At 37.4% G+C, this 12,833-nt stretch overlaps 1 protein-coding gene and 1 long non-coding RNA gene across 9 annotated transcripts in view; one reads left to right on the plus strand and one right to left on the minus strand.

The window, feature by feature from the left end:
* LOC107995213 (protein rhomboid-like) overlaps positions 1-12,833 on the minus strand; it is a 162,118-nt gene that overhangs the window by 112,970 nt on the left and 36,315 nt on the right. The window contains exon 2 of one of the 7 annotated variants that reach the window (XM_062072320.1): positions 2,847-2,934. The exons of 4 other annotated variants lie outside the window; for them this stretch is intronic. The gene's annotated coding sequence lies outside the window, so the exon portion shown is untranslated. Of the gene's footprint in view, positions 1-1,604; positions 2,147-2,846; positions 2,935-12,833 lie in introns of those variants that run through there. 2 more of the 7 variants (XM_062072319.1, XM_062072318.1) reach the window with 2 other exon arrangements.
* On the plus strand, positions 647-2,689 carry LOC114577176 (uncharacterized). Of its 2 annotated transcripts, none has more exons than XR_009829055.1 (2): positions 647-1,170; positions 1,475-2,689. It is a non-coding gene; the product is annotated as an uncharacterized LOC114577176 (long non-coding RNA). The 2 variants fall into 2 exon arrangements; XR_003697020.2 differs by having other exon boundaries at positions 647-890.

Genomic DNA, 12,833 nt, shown 5'->3' on the forward strand with positions numbered 1-12,833 from the left:
ACATAATTAAAAGAGAGAGGAGGAAGGGGATCAGATTCCCAAGAGATCAAATTATATTTTAAATAAACAACAACCGAATGCAAATCTGTAACCTAGTTTTCCAAAACTGCTTGCTTCTTCCTTCCATAAAGTCTAGAAAAGCTTAAATACGCCGATCAAAGTCAATCCAAGTTTTCTCCCTCGAGATCGAAAGTTTCGATTCGAGTTGACGCCTTCCGATGTCAAACCTAAAAGAAAAGTTACCCAGTTCTTCTTTTTTTTTTTCCTTTACTTCCTTAGTAATTGCCTGTACGTATATACCTTTAGGATCTTCTGCCGGGATTCTTGAACAGAGTATACCCAGATAAGATATTTTTGGCGTATAGCCAACCCCTGATTCTGTCCCCTAAAAATTCGCGAATAACTTCGTTATTCGTGGAATAAAAATCTTCTCTTTCGTACAGATATTGGTATTTTTCACGCGTATACAGGATGGCTTATTAACATTGATAACTTTGAATATTTAAAAATATTATCCATTATATTTAAAAACATGAAAGAAGTTTATGTAGATGTTGGTAATTAATAAATATAATTACGTTATTTTAAATATAGTATTAAATAATTCTGAACAAGTGATAATAATTTTAATTTTTTTTCAGTATCCATTCCTCTCCAATTCTTTCTTTTTTAATATTGGACAGTTCGTTTAAACTCAACGAAACTGAAGAGAATTGAGGAGTTCCCTTCAAGGTGTAGACGGTAACTTTAGGAGATACTCTTGTATCTTGACTGACGTCGATGAAACCAGATTAGTTCTAGTCAAGGCGCAAAAATACTTGATATCGCTTTTACACGAAGAGAAAAAACTTTGCAGACAACAAAGAGGGTTGAATTAAGGATTTAATCAAGTACTTTTTTTTTCAATTTTCTATTACACGATATTATACAATATTTATGAAAAAGATAATGACAATAAAGAGAAAATAGTGTAGATGCTTTATACAAATCTTTTGAATGATTAGAAAGATAATTTTTGGAAAGGATATAAATTGAAAGCAATTTGAGTAATAGAATAGAAGTGATATTGTCGTTTAACAGGTTGGCTTGTAAATACCGTTGTTCTATCTCCAATGCATCAAGTACTGAATTTGTAAATAGGTATCCACGTACCATTATTCTCTATTCCCGGTAAATCACTATAAAATTAACCTTTGAGCGTATACTATTCATCATTGAAAATGTTTGTATTTCATAATAATACAAATATTTCACTATTATGATATTAAAAAGTTCATTAGTATTTAAATTTTTATTTATAAAATTTGGAATTTAAGAATCATTCATTCCTTTGTCTTGTATCTATTAATTTCTATTTTATGAACTTTATATTTATTATTTACAGATTTGTTTTATTTTCTTCAATAAAATTTATTTTTTAATTTTCTAAAAAAGATATTTCAATTATTTAATGTGATGTATAAATATGTTGTAGGTATATATTGCACGTATGCATTCCAGATTCTCCATTTTTCAATTCTCTCTATCCCACACAAAAATCGATCAATCATCCCCAAGAGTGGTGGAAACTACACTACATCTAGGATACATTCACACCGATTCACCTAAAAATTCCGGGAGAGTCGGACGTAAATCTCCAGGGAGGGCGCCATTAAAAATTTAGATCCAACCCTGAAGGACACAATTCTCGCCATCGTTTCCCGCAGCCACTACTGGAAAACTGGAACTGATTCTGTTGATTTATGCGGCTAATATAGCCATTAGAAGAGATTTATCACGTCGAAAGAGGCGCATGGCGAACGTATTAATATTTACGTTTCTACCAGCTTGATATCTAACACGGTCGTACACTCACACTGAGCCCATATATATATATATATGTATGTGTGTGTATGATACATACTGCTTTCAATGACATACGATGTGAATTATTATTGTAAAATGATTTTTATTGCTAAATTTTATTATGGTTGTGCAAACTATTCTCAAAATTTTATTGTTATTTGAAAATTTGTTGGATGTGCATGAAATTATTCAATTTGACAATAATACTTTTGTAATTTATTTATATAGAATATCAATATTTTTTTTTGGAGGATACATATGAAAGATTGATTCTAGAAGCCAAAACAAATACAAAAACAAATATAAAATAATTCATATATCATTATGATATTTAACTGAAACAGATCTCTGTTTAAATTCCACATTTTCAATTACTTTGAATTTGAAAGAAAGATAATAATATAAAATATTTTTTTTTGTCACATTGAAAAAACTATTGATATTCCACACCACAATGGAAATTTGATTTAGAAAGATGTAGGTAATAAAATATTTTTAACACGATATTATTAAATATTTTTAATAGAAAAGAACAGATTTAACATTCTGTATTAATGAGAACTTCTTCATTTTGGAATTAGCATATTTAATAATTACAAATAAAAATTGAACATTTGAAATTATTAAAACTAGTAAATTATTTATTCACCAATAATTCCTTTTTTCGATAATTCCATTACAATTAAAAGAATATTCACATACCTATAAAGTGTACTAATACAAAAACACATCCTGTGACAGAGCAAATATAGCTGGGGTCAAGTGGTGAAAACGAAGGGCGGGAATAGACGTGGAAAAGTAAGGAAAATAAACGAATGGGGGAAGAAAAAGGAGGACACAAAGAGGAATGAAGGATGCCTGCGGCCGCGTATGCTTTTTGCTTGCTGTCCTTTCGTTGAAAGGGAAAGTGCGGGGAGAAAGGAAGGGGAGAAAAGGGGAATCATCCCCTTTGTGTCCTGCGGGGATAAAGGCCGCCCGCTTTCAGCGATCGTTAAATTCACCTGTCGACTATCGAGAAAACCGTGTTTTCATTGAAATTACACATCTTGAATATGATTTCTCTTAATCTCTTGACTGTCGAGGATTTTTCTAAAAAAAAAAAAAAATTCAGAAATTAGTTAAATTGACACGATGAAACAATTTATGTATAGAAAAGAATATAAGGATACGAGTTGATCATATTATTACAATACCGTATTTTCTGAGTTAATATATATAATTATAATATTGGATTTCGTGTTCGAATAATAATTGATGTTGTTTTGCTTCTTATTATATGATTTGCTACTTTATTCGAAATAAAATTGATAGGTAATTGATAATAAGCAAACATTTTAACTTCGAAAATACACAGAATATGTATTTGAATAACTCGCACGCGAATTAATGAGATATGCACGTTAATGATACGCTGAATGAGAAGTCTCAAAACACACGATGATTAAAATTTTCTAAAAATGCACGAACTAATATTACTTTTAATATTATCATTATGGAATAATTTAAAAATATCAAAGCTATATTTACAAACTAATTACCAAATATTATTATAAATTATACATCACATATATAATTAATAATAAATCTTGTTTCACCACTAATTGTAATTTAAAAATATATATTCATTCACTAAAAAAAAGTATTTCTTTTTAATAGCTAGACTTTCTTTTCCATTTTATTTTATAACAATCTAAATACCTGAATTCAATATATACAAAACCTGATCCATTATCATTCTTCGATCATTCATCATATTAATATTTTCATTATAATCATTCCATTAATATTTTCTGAACCTATTAATTCCTCATTTCTTCGATGGAGTAAAAATAAAAAATTAAAATTTAAAAAAAACAAAAAAATATTCCCGCTGTCTTCATACGATCTCACGTTCTTTCCGAGTAAATCTCTCCATAGTATCGGCGATGTGTAACGCCAATTTTTTAACCCAACAAAGCTAGGAACGGCATTATCGGATTCCAGGAGCCGATCTTGAAGCCTCTCCAAATGCGCAACATTCACATTCGAGTGTCGATTCCATCCCAATCAACCAGCCTCGATTCAATCGACAGCCCATCCATACCTTCCAGTTTTCATTTTTACCGCGCTTTTTACCCTTCTTTCACGGACCTCGGATCCCAATCACTCGAACCTTCATTAATTTTCATCCCATGTTTTCAGATTCAAATGAGTTCAAATCAGTTCCCGTCTCTAACCAACACCAATTCCTCGATTTCTTTTATTACTATCATCAATTATTCTTATTATTTGAAAATCTTACTTAAATTTATCACGACAGATTATATTACAAGCGAAACGTGTATTCCTTGATTTTATTTTTCGTGCGAATTACGCTCTATTACGTTCCATCTGTCGCACTCGTTTGGGAATAATATTCATCGAGGAAATAATTTTTTAATCAAAATCTCAATAGATGAAATAGAAGGGGGAATGCTTCAGAATAGACGGAGATTCAGAAGTATCGTTACATCTATTCTTTCCACATTCCTTCGGATGCAATAAAATCAAACAACGCATCACACGTTTCGTGCCGCGTTAAACCGTGCATTTACTTTAATTCGCGATTTCAACAATTCCCGCCCACCGAATTCCACCTGTTTTACCATTCGTTCCGCGTCATTTATTTCCACCTTTCACGATAAAACAAAACTCGCGAGATCGTTGACGAGTTGCGTCACAGGACACGGATGAAAGCACGTCGTTGAGACGTGGTATCGACGGGAGACAGACAGTGGGTTGGTTCGAGAACGGAAATCGGGGTCGAGCGACATCGAGAAAGGCATCGTCGATTAATTATTTAAGCCGGAGCATCGACGCCAATCCACCCAACCCCTTAAACCTCCCCCTCCCAGCCTTTATCCAGGCTGACACTGCACCGACGTAACCCGCGATTCGTTTAATTAGGTTAATTTAATTAAATTTCATCCCACTCTAATTAGTTGCGCAACATCCTCGACCAACGGAGCAAAGGGACTCTCTTCTCTGCCCCCTTTTGCCCGCCATTGTGTTCGTTGCGCCTCGTGTAACGAACTCCCTGCCCCTCCTGGCGGGGGAGAGACGAGGAGGGAACAGAATATACGAGGAGGGAGGAAAAGAAAGAAAGAAAAGGGGGGGAAGGAGCAGCACAATGTCGAGCACATTTTCTCGATGGGATAATTATTGGCGTGTATAAATATCTAGATATTAATGAATTTTTATAATCGATACCCCCCAAATCCAATTTGAGTTTTGTAAATTGGTAAAATAATTAAATATCGAGTTTATAACGGATCAAGTGGAGGAATCGAATTTCCATGCACATGGAAAGAACAATTTTTAAACTAAAATAGATATAATTTCCCCGAAGAAAATTATCGTGAAAAATATGAATGATTTATTTTCACACGTTCGATCATATCACGAATATCAATCAAATATTTATTGGCTACCTTTCAAGGGTGAACTTAAAACCGACAAAACTTTTCCACCGACTTTTCGAAAAGATCCCAGAAGCGGGACCGGCTTGGGTCGTAATTATCGAAAGCTTCGATTCCCTGGCCACCCCATTAAGAGAGGGGGAGGTGGAGGAAAGAGAATTTTATGCGACGGATCGTTCGCAGAATTTTTAAGAAGTCGTTCCACCCCTTTATGTGCAACCCTCCTCCGACGCAGAGGCGGAATGCACGGTGAATTTTACAGTTCAGTCAGGGGGAGGGGGTGGAAGAGGGCTTCCGGCCCAGTCTCGCCCCTCCCTCTGCGCCACGAGGCAAGGAAATTCGAGCTAATAAAAAGGCTACCTTACGGATCCTAATTCCCGGCATACCGTGCTCGCGTAAATATGGCGACCATCATATTCTTAAATTTCTCCATCGAGTAATATTATTTATCTTAGTTTATTCAATTTTGAACATAGAAACGGCAGTATGTATAAAATTATATTTCGAGTTTAAAATTAAATAAACAGAGAATCCTTTTTTCTTTTTCATCTTCCAACATGAATAATTGTACATTTCAAATATTGAACCAAATTAACCCTCCAACGGTATGCCAACTTGTTCTACAATCAAAAGGGAATGTATGCGTGTGTGGAAAATATCCACGGTCGATTAAAAAGTCGGTGGCAGCCAGTGAAGTGTCTCTTTCATCGAGAACGATGACAAAAGGGTGGCAGAGAAGGTAAAGCGCGTCTGAGTGGTGGCTTGAAACCGGGGAATCCCGTTCCACGATCCCTTTCGGGATAACTAAGTCTTCTCCTCGTCTTTCAGACAGTGCCACCCTTCCACGTCTCCTCCACTTCCGACATCGCGTGCCCCTCCTGCCATTTCGAGTAATCAGCCTATCCGAGCATCGACGTGAAATCGAGACGAAAAATCTATCTTTCTCTCTCTTCTTATTTTTTCTCTTATCTTTACTCGACAGCTTGTCATAATAATAAAATAATACACGTGTTTGGATAGTGATATTAATCGACGAATCGAAATTATTAAGAACGAAAATAAGTTCGATTTATATTTTCCACGAAATATAATTTTCCATTATACTTAATCATTTTCAGCAATGATCAATTTAAAATTCGGACTCAAATCCTGAATTTTGGGATGATTCTCGAATGAAAAGGACGCCTAGTGGATGATTGTGTGTTATATAGAATTCTGCCTCTTACGACAACAGAGGCCATTGTTAGTTTATGCGATGAACCATGTTTCTTTCCTCCCCTCGTTCTTTAATCCTTCGGTGAAAAGGCTGGCAAAGAAAGGGTTCTTCTCATCCATCAGTCCCTCCGCCATTTAAACGTTGAAATAATTAACGATAATAAGTAAAGCAAGAATAAATACGGACGTGGTGGTCGAGGCATTGAAGAGGCCCGGCCAGAGAGCCTCAAGGGCCTCCAATTTTTATTTCACCCCGCGAATAATTCATTATCCCCCTTTTTCTCGGCAAGGGTGGAGAATGGAGATTCGATAGATCATTATTTTCTCCTTTGTTGCTGAATCAAAAATCGTATCGACTGCTAGTCGATTGTCGCGATTTTCGAGGAGAGAAATATTTTAAAATATTATTCGTTCTTCTTAGTAAATTTAAATGAATTCCCTTTTTTTATAAAAAGAGACTGTACGTATTAAATATTGTAAATATTATCTATCCGTGCAGAGAGAACATATATTTATGAATGAAATTATGATCAGGATTAAACGAGAATCGTTTTTATTGGTGAACCTTGCGATTGCCTCGATTGTCGTTCAAAAATGATAAAAAATAAAACGATAATAATTAATCGAAATAAAAGGAAGTATTCGGATCGGAATCCGGTGTTAAATCTTCCCCGTTATAAATATGTTAAAAGCAAACTGTATCCTCTATAAACAACGTTATCGATCCATTTTACATCGTTACACACCGTCCTTGTTTCGAATGTAACATCCATGTAAATCATCGCGTAATTGCTCCCACGATTCGTTCGTACGTTCGTTTCGAATCGTTCGCAGGTGACGATTTTTTATCCCCGGTATTAATGATCGTAATTTTCAATTACTCGCGGGAAATTTGAACGGATAAAGCGTATAGGTTGCATCGAGAAATTAACGGCGTGCTTCGAAAAGCACAATACTTTCATTCCGAAAAAAATAACACTTTCCTTCTCTCCGATAATTCGGAAAGATCGAGAAAAATCATACGCGTCGATTCATTGGGATAAGAATTTTGACATTTCTTCTAAAAAAAATTCTTCTCTCTAAAATCGAGGCGAACTCTCCCATTACCACCATTCATCTCGATTACCGATTGTTACGAACCTTTTAATCCTCATTCTCATGTTCGCGCGCCGTTAATTTCGCACGCAATTCTCGTCCATAACCCCGGCGTGCACTGGACGCGAAAGGGTCGGTCGCATCCCCATTGGAAAACGCTTCCTCATTGATTCCTCCACCCCCTCGTGTCGCAATGCGCACCACTCCCCCGTTAATATTTAATCGTTAATTTTATTCGACCGGTAAACACACGCGCGCACACGTGTTAAAAAAGGGGGGAGGGGGTTGCACCGCCTCAGGATACGATTTTTTCCCCGACAAGTGAGATCGATCATTATACGCGAAATTTCGTTTTTCTTTTTTCTTTTTCATTCACGTTCTCCAGGGAGATGGCGTTAATTTTTAACGACACCCTCGATGGGCATCCGTCACGGGCGAACGAGTCCCGTGGAAACGAAATTTCGTGGAAAAATCCACGCCACTTGGACAAGTTCGCTCGATACTTGTCGCGGATGGGGATTGGAAAACGCGGCTTGGAAAAATGCGAATATTTCTCTTCCCACCGTGGTTAATAAATATTTATCCTTCCTATTTTATCACGTAAATTATGAGGAACGATTGTAGCGTTATTTTTTCACATCATAAGATGAATATTATTGTTATCGTTGTTTTTAAACTTACGTTTTACGTACATCGTTTCTAAATCATTCTTCTCCCCATTGTTCGAACAATTCGGATGCAATTTAAATTTTATAATCTCCTTTTTAATTTTCCATAATTGTTTTCGATGGGGTTGGTGGGAGGGAGAGGGGAAGAAAGGAACATTAATCGACCGAATTGCCGTTCCGCAAATGGAAAGTCGAGGGGGTTGGTTGCTCGTGATTCGTGACCATAGCGCGCAACTTGCAATTTTTATCCGTTCCCATCGTGTTTCCCTCCCTTCCGTTCCGCGATTTAAAGCGTGTGTTTGCATCATTAAGGCCGGTGCGGATAACGACGTGTATCGCGTTCAGAACGAATAAACCCTGCCCCCCTTTTAAAACGCTTGCCGGAAATTGCTCGTTATTAAAAGTTCCTCAACCTCTATTCTCCATCTTTTAATGCGGTCCCCAGAGGGAGGGAGAAAGACCAGAAGGAAAGAATTTCGGTAAGATTCTTTCCATTTTCTCCACCGTTGAACCATTTTATTCATAAATAAATTTCTTTCTTTGGAAATACACGTTATACATTTTTATCCTGAAACTAATCGAATCGTATTTGTTTAAAAAAAAATACCAATCGCCTTAATCGATGAAACTTGCTACGAAAATTGCATATCCCACGCGATAAAAACAAAATTAATCTTTCGTATTTGATAAATATTAATTCACTCGACAAAGTGTCTTGGGAGGGAGAAATTACAAATAGATAAAAATCAACAACGACTTCGTTCCCAACCATCTAATACCATTCCCCTGGAAACCACACCAAATCCCCAACCCCCAACCAAAAGAAGAAGAGGAGGAAGAGGAAGAAAAAGAAAATCGAAATAGCGGGACGAGGAAGAGAAAGAAAAGAGAAGAAGAGAAAAAGTAACGATTACACGATTTCCCTCCCCCGTGGCAATTGTGCCTCGCGGAGGGCGGAGCGCCGCTCGTATTTTCGCACGCAACAGGAAGAGAATGAAACTGCTGAAGTCACCGGGTCCCCGCAAAAATGCTCGTTTCCGGGGTGGCGACTTATCGCCATTAGCTGACACTTCAACCGACGCTGCGCGCTTTTTCATCGGGCTTTGCAAACCGCCCCGAGAGGGGGTGGGTCGCGGCCGAGTCGTCGCGGAAGGATTGCAAGCGCCGTTAATTCCGGGAAGAAGAAAAACGAGATTACGACGGTTTCTAAGGAACTAACCATTCCTCCTTCGCCCTTCCGTACATTTTTTTATCCTTCGTGAAATTGCGGACAGAGGGTGGGATGCGATCGTTGTTTCGCGCGAAAGTTATTGTTAGGAAGGAAAATTTAAATTCGAAGACGCGCAAGAATGAGCATTACATTCTGACGATTTGTCGTACGTGTAATTTAATCGAGGAAAATGGAATATTCGTGGAAAAAGAAGTATGAAACTTATTATTAACGTTAAGTTGAAGATTGAACATCGAATCGCTACTGTTCGAGATAACTTCTTGCTGAGAGCAAACTTGTTAATGTCTCCAGTTTCTTTATTTACATCTCTCTCTCTTATCTCTCTCGATTCTCGTATCTTCGACGTGCGTTTATTTACATTTCACGCTCAATTTCGTGATATTTTCGCGTTACGTAAGAGAATATTCTCCCGACGACAAAAAGTTGAGTAATGTTTATAATCGGTTGATAAGCTCCTAAGCTCGGCCGCTTGGAAGATAAAGGGTTCCCTTTGAAAACCGGAGAGATAGGGAAAGGTCTTCTTCAATTACCGCGCAAGTGCACACGTCAGCGTGCCTTCCGGCTACCACACTCCATTATGTACTCTCTCTTTCATCCACCATGTGCGTAATATCTTCTCTCCTCCCCCAAAAAATATTTTTTTTCCTTCCTTTTTCGGAGAAGACTCGACCGAGTTGAGATTAAGACGGAATGCGCAATTCTCTTTTAATGGCTCGTTTGAAAAGCAACTTTTTTACACGAGGTAACTCGTTGGGAGAAAAAAAAAGAAAGAAAGGAAGGAAGTTCAATGAAAATTTGTGAAAAGCTCGGCTCGTCCCTTTTTGTCTAAAATTTGCACGACGAACGCGTAACAAAGAAACGAGTGGAGAAAATCGTTGCATTCAGGCCGCTTGAATTTAGGGGATTGTGGGGGAGGAATTTTCGATTCGAACAGTTTGTTGTCAGACATTTTGCAGTTTGGATAAACGTTTGAATAAGTATGAAGAAAAGGGGTATTCAATTTTAAATAAATCTTTTCGACGAACCAAATATATTAAATATATTAATTCCGTATATGAATCGAAACAAGAATAAGAGTAAATTCTTTCGATGAAAAAAAAGAAGAATTTTCTTGTTACCCGAGTAATTTTTGATTCTCGATTAGTTTGAAACGCGGATTTAAGAGCGAGGTAGTTGGTCGTTTGTGAAAATGGCGAGGGGGTGGAACCCTTGGGACGTGGAAAGTTATCAAGTGGCAAATACTGGTGGAAAGATGGAGCGAAGGAAAAGTTGCTACTACGAACTCGTGAATGTTTCACGAGTGGAAACGATGCTTCTCGATGTTTCTCGGTATAATTAATTTCACTTCGAATTTCGGATAAGAAATTACAAGGGGAGAAGAATTTCGAGCAATCTCAGGCGACCCAATTAAACCTTTTGCAAACGTAGAAAAAGAAAAACGGCTTCATCGTGACGAAATCTTATCTCCAGTTGCGGGAAAAAAATAGAGAATCCGATCTTTTACACCTAACTTCGAGCACTTGCGCGAAATTATCCTAATCTTTTCGAGAAAATTTTTAAACTACGAAAATTTCATTATTACCAATTTCTCCAAGATTTCGATCCTACCCTAATACCGTTTCCAAGATTAGAAATCTGGCTCTTAATTACCCCCTCCCCCGCGTTATACGAGAGCCAACTCCAAACAGCACAAATCTTCCAAGCTTAAATCCTCTAAACGCTTTATCAGCTTAACAATCACGCAATCATTAGCAGTGAGTAGAAATAAGGGAGCAAACCTGCGTCTAATGGCAACCTTAATTGCCTCCACGGTATATATATATATACATATATATAGAGAGAGAGAAGGGGTAGAGATCCTGCAGCAAAATTCTCTAAACGCTTTATCAGCTTAAAAATCAGCATAAACTGTAATATTCCGCGTAGAAATAGGGAGCTGAATCTAACGATAACTCCAATTACTATCGTGCACACGATCCATCAGCCGAAGAATCTTACGTAAAAATTCCTCCATGTTATTCTCAAACATGTCCAATTAATTCACAAAGCTTCATTATCCATATTAAAATTAAATCCAAATTATTAATTTCAAGTACTAGTAATAACTCTAAAACGAAAATCCGCTCTTACATATAATCGATAAACATTCACAATTCGATCGACGGAGAAACTTTTCCTCTTAGGTTGGGAACAAAACTTCTCTCTTTGACGGCGTTTTATCAGCGGAGAAAAAGAGAAAACCGCACAACGTTCCGTGGCAACAACGCAGAAATGGCGTGCAGCAACAGGGTTGGAAAACGCAGCTCTCTCTCCTCCCCCCCCCAATAAAGCAACGTCGGTGGAAACGGAGTAATTTTATACCCTTTCTCGTCGGGCGGCAGCATGAATACGCGCGTAAACGAAACGTGTCACGGTTTGCAGCCAGCTCGTTCACAATTGCCATTCGCAGCCGGGACGCAAATTTTATTTGTCAAATGTACAACACGTGAACGACGTGTCGCATGCCTGGCATAAACGTCACGCCCCCTCCCCCCTCCCTGGTATCGCTTACTTTTGCAACCTTGCCACGCACCAACGGTTCGAGGAGAGCAAATTCAAGGGGGGAAATCGTGCGACTCCTCCTCCTTCCAGAGAGAGAGAGAGAGAGAAAGAGAGAGAGGTACGTCGTTACGTCATTAGCGTCGTCAGCTCGTTCGCGTTTATAACGTTAGACTGCGCCATTTTTCCGCCCAACTCCTCCCTTCAGACGATCGTCAGGGGGTTTTAAAAGCGTTCCAAGCGACGGTTCTTCTCTCTGGCTTTATCGAGATATTTCCCTTTTTCCAGCGAGGCGAAACTCTGATTTGTGGTAAAGATCGTGTATCGGATGCTCTAGGATATTAAGGAATATGTATGTGATTTTTTACGCGTGTATGTAAATTTTTCTTGGAATTTTCTCACTCTGAAGATAAATTTGATAGGCGGGGAAAAATGTTTTGAAATGTTTTTTTTTTACTTTTTTACTCTCTCTGGAATATCATATGTAAAGTATTCTGATAATATAGTAAGTTTAATATTATATATTCCGAAGGTACTGAAGAATATGGAATTGACATTACCGTGGTAAGTTATTATTAAGTTGTGATATTATAAGTACGTAATTGAATACAAAGTGATAATTGGAGGAACACGGAGGAAGTGCAGAGGTGCAAGATTCATCGAAAGCCTCGAAGAACTCCTTTCTAGAGAATATTCTATCGTTAATGAAACATCCCAATCTCAAATCGATCTCAAAATAAGACACGCGGATATTATCAGAAGTGATAAATCTCGTTTTAAAAAAATCCGAAATAACATCAAAAC

The sequence above is a fragment of the Apis cerana genome, linkage group LG3 (assembly GCF_029169275.1).
Source record: "Apis cerana isolate GH-2021 linkage group LG3, AcerK_1.0, whole genome shotgun sequence".
Classification (NCBI taxonomy): Eukaryota; Metazoa; Arthropoda; class Insecta; order Hymenoptera; family Apidae; genus Apis; species Apis cerana.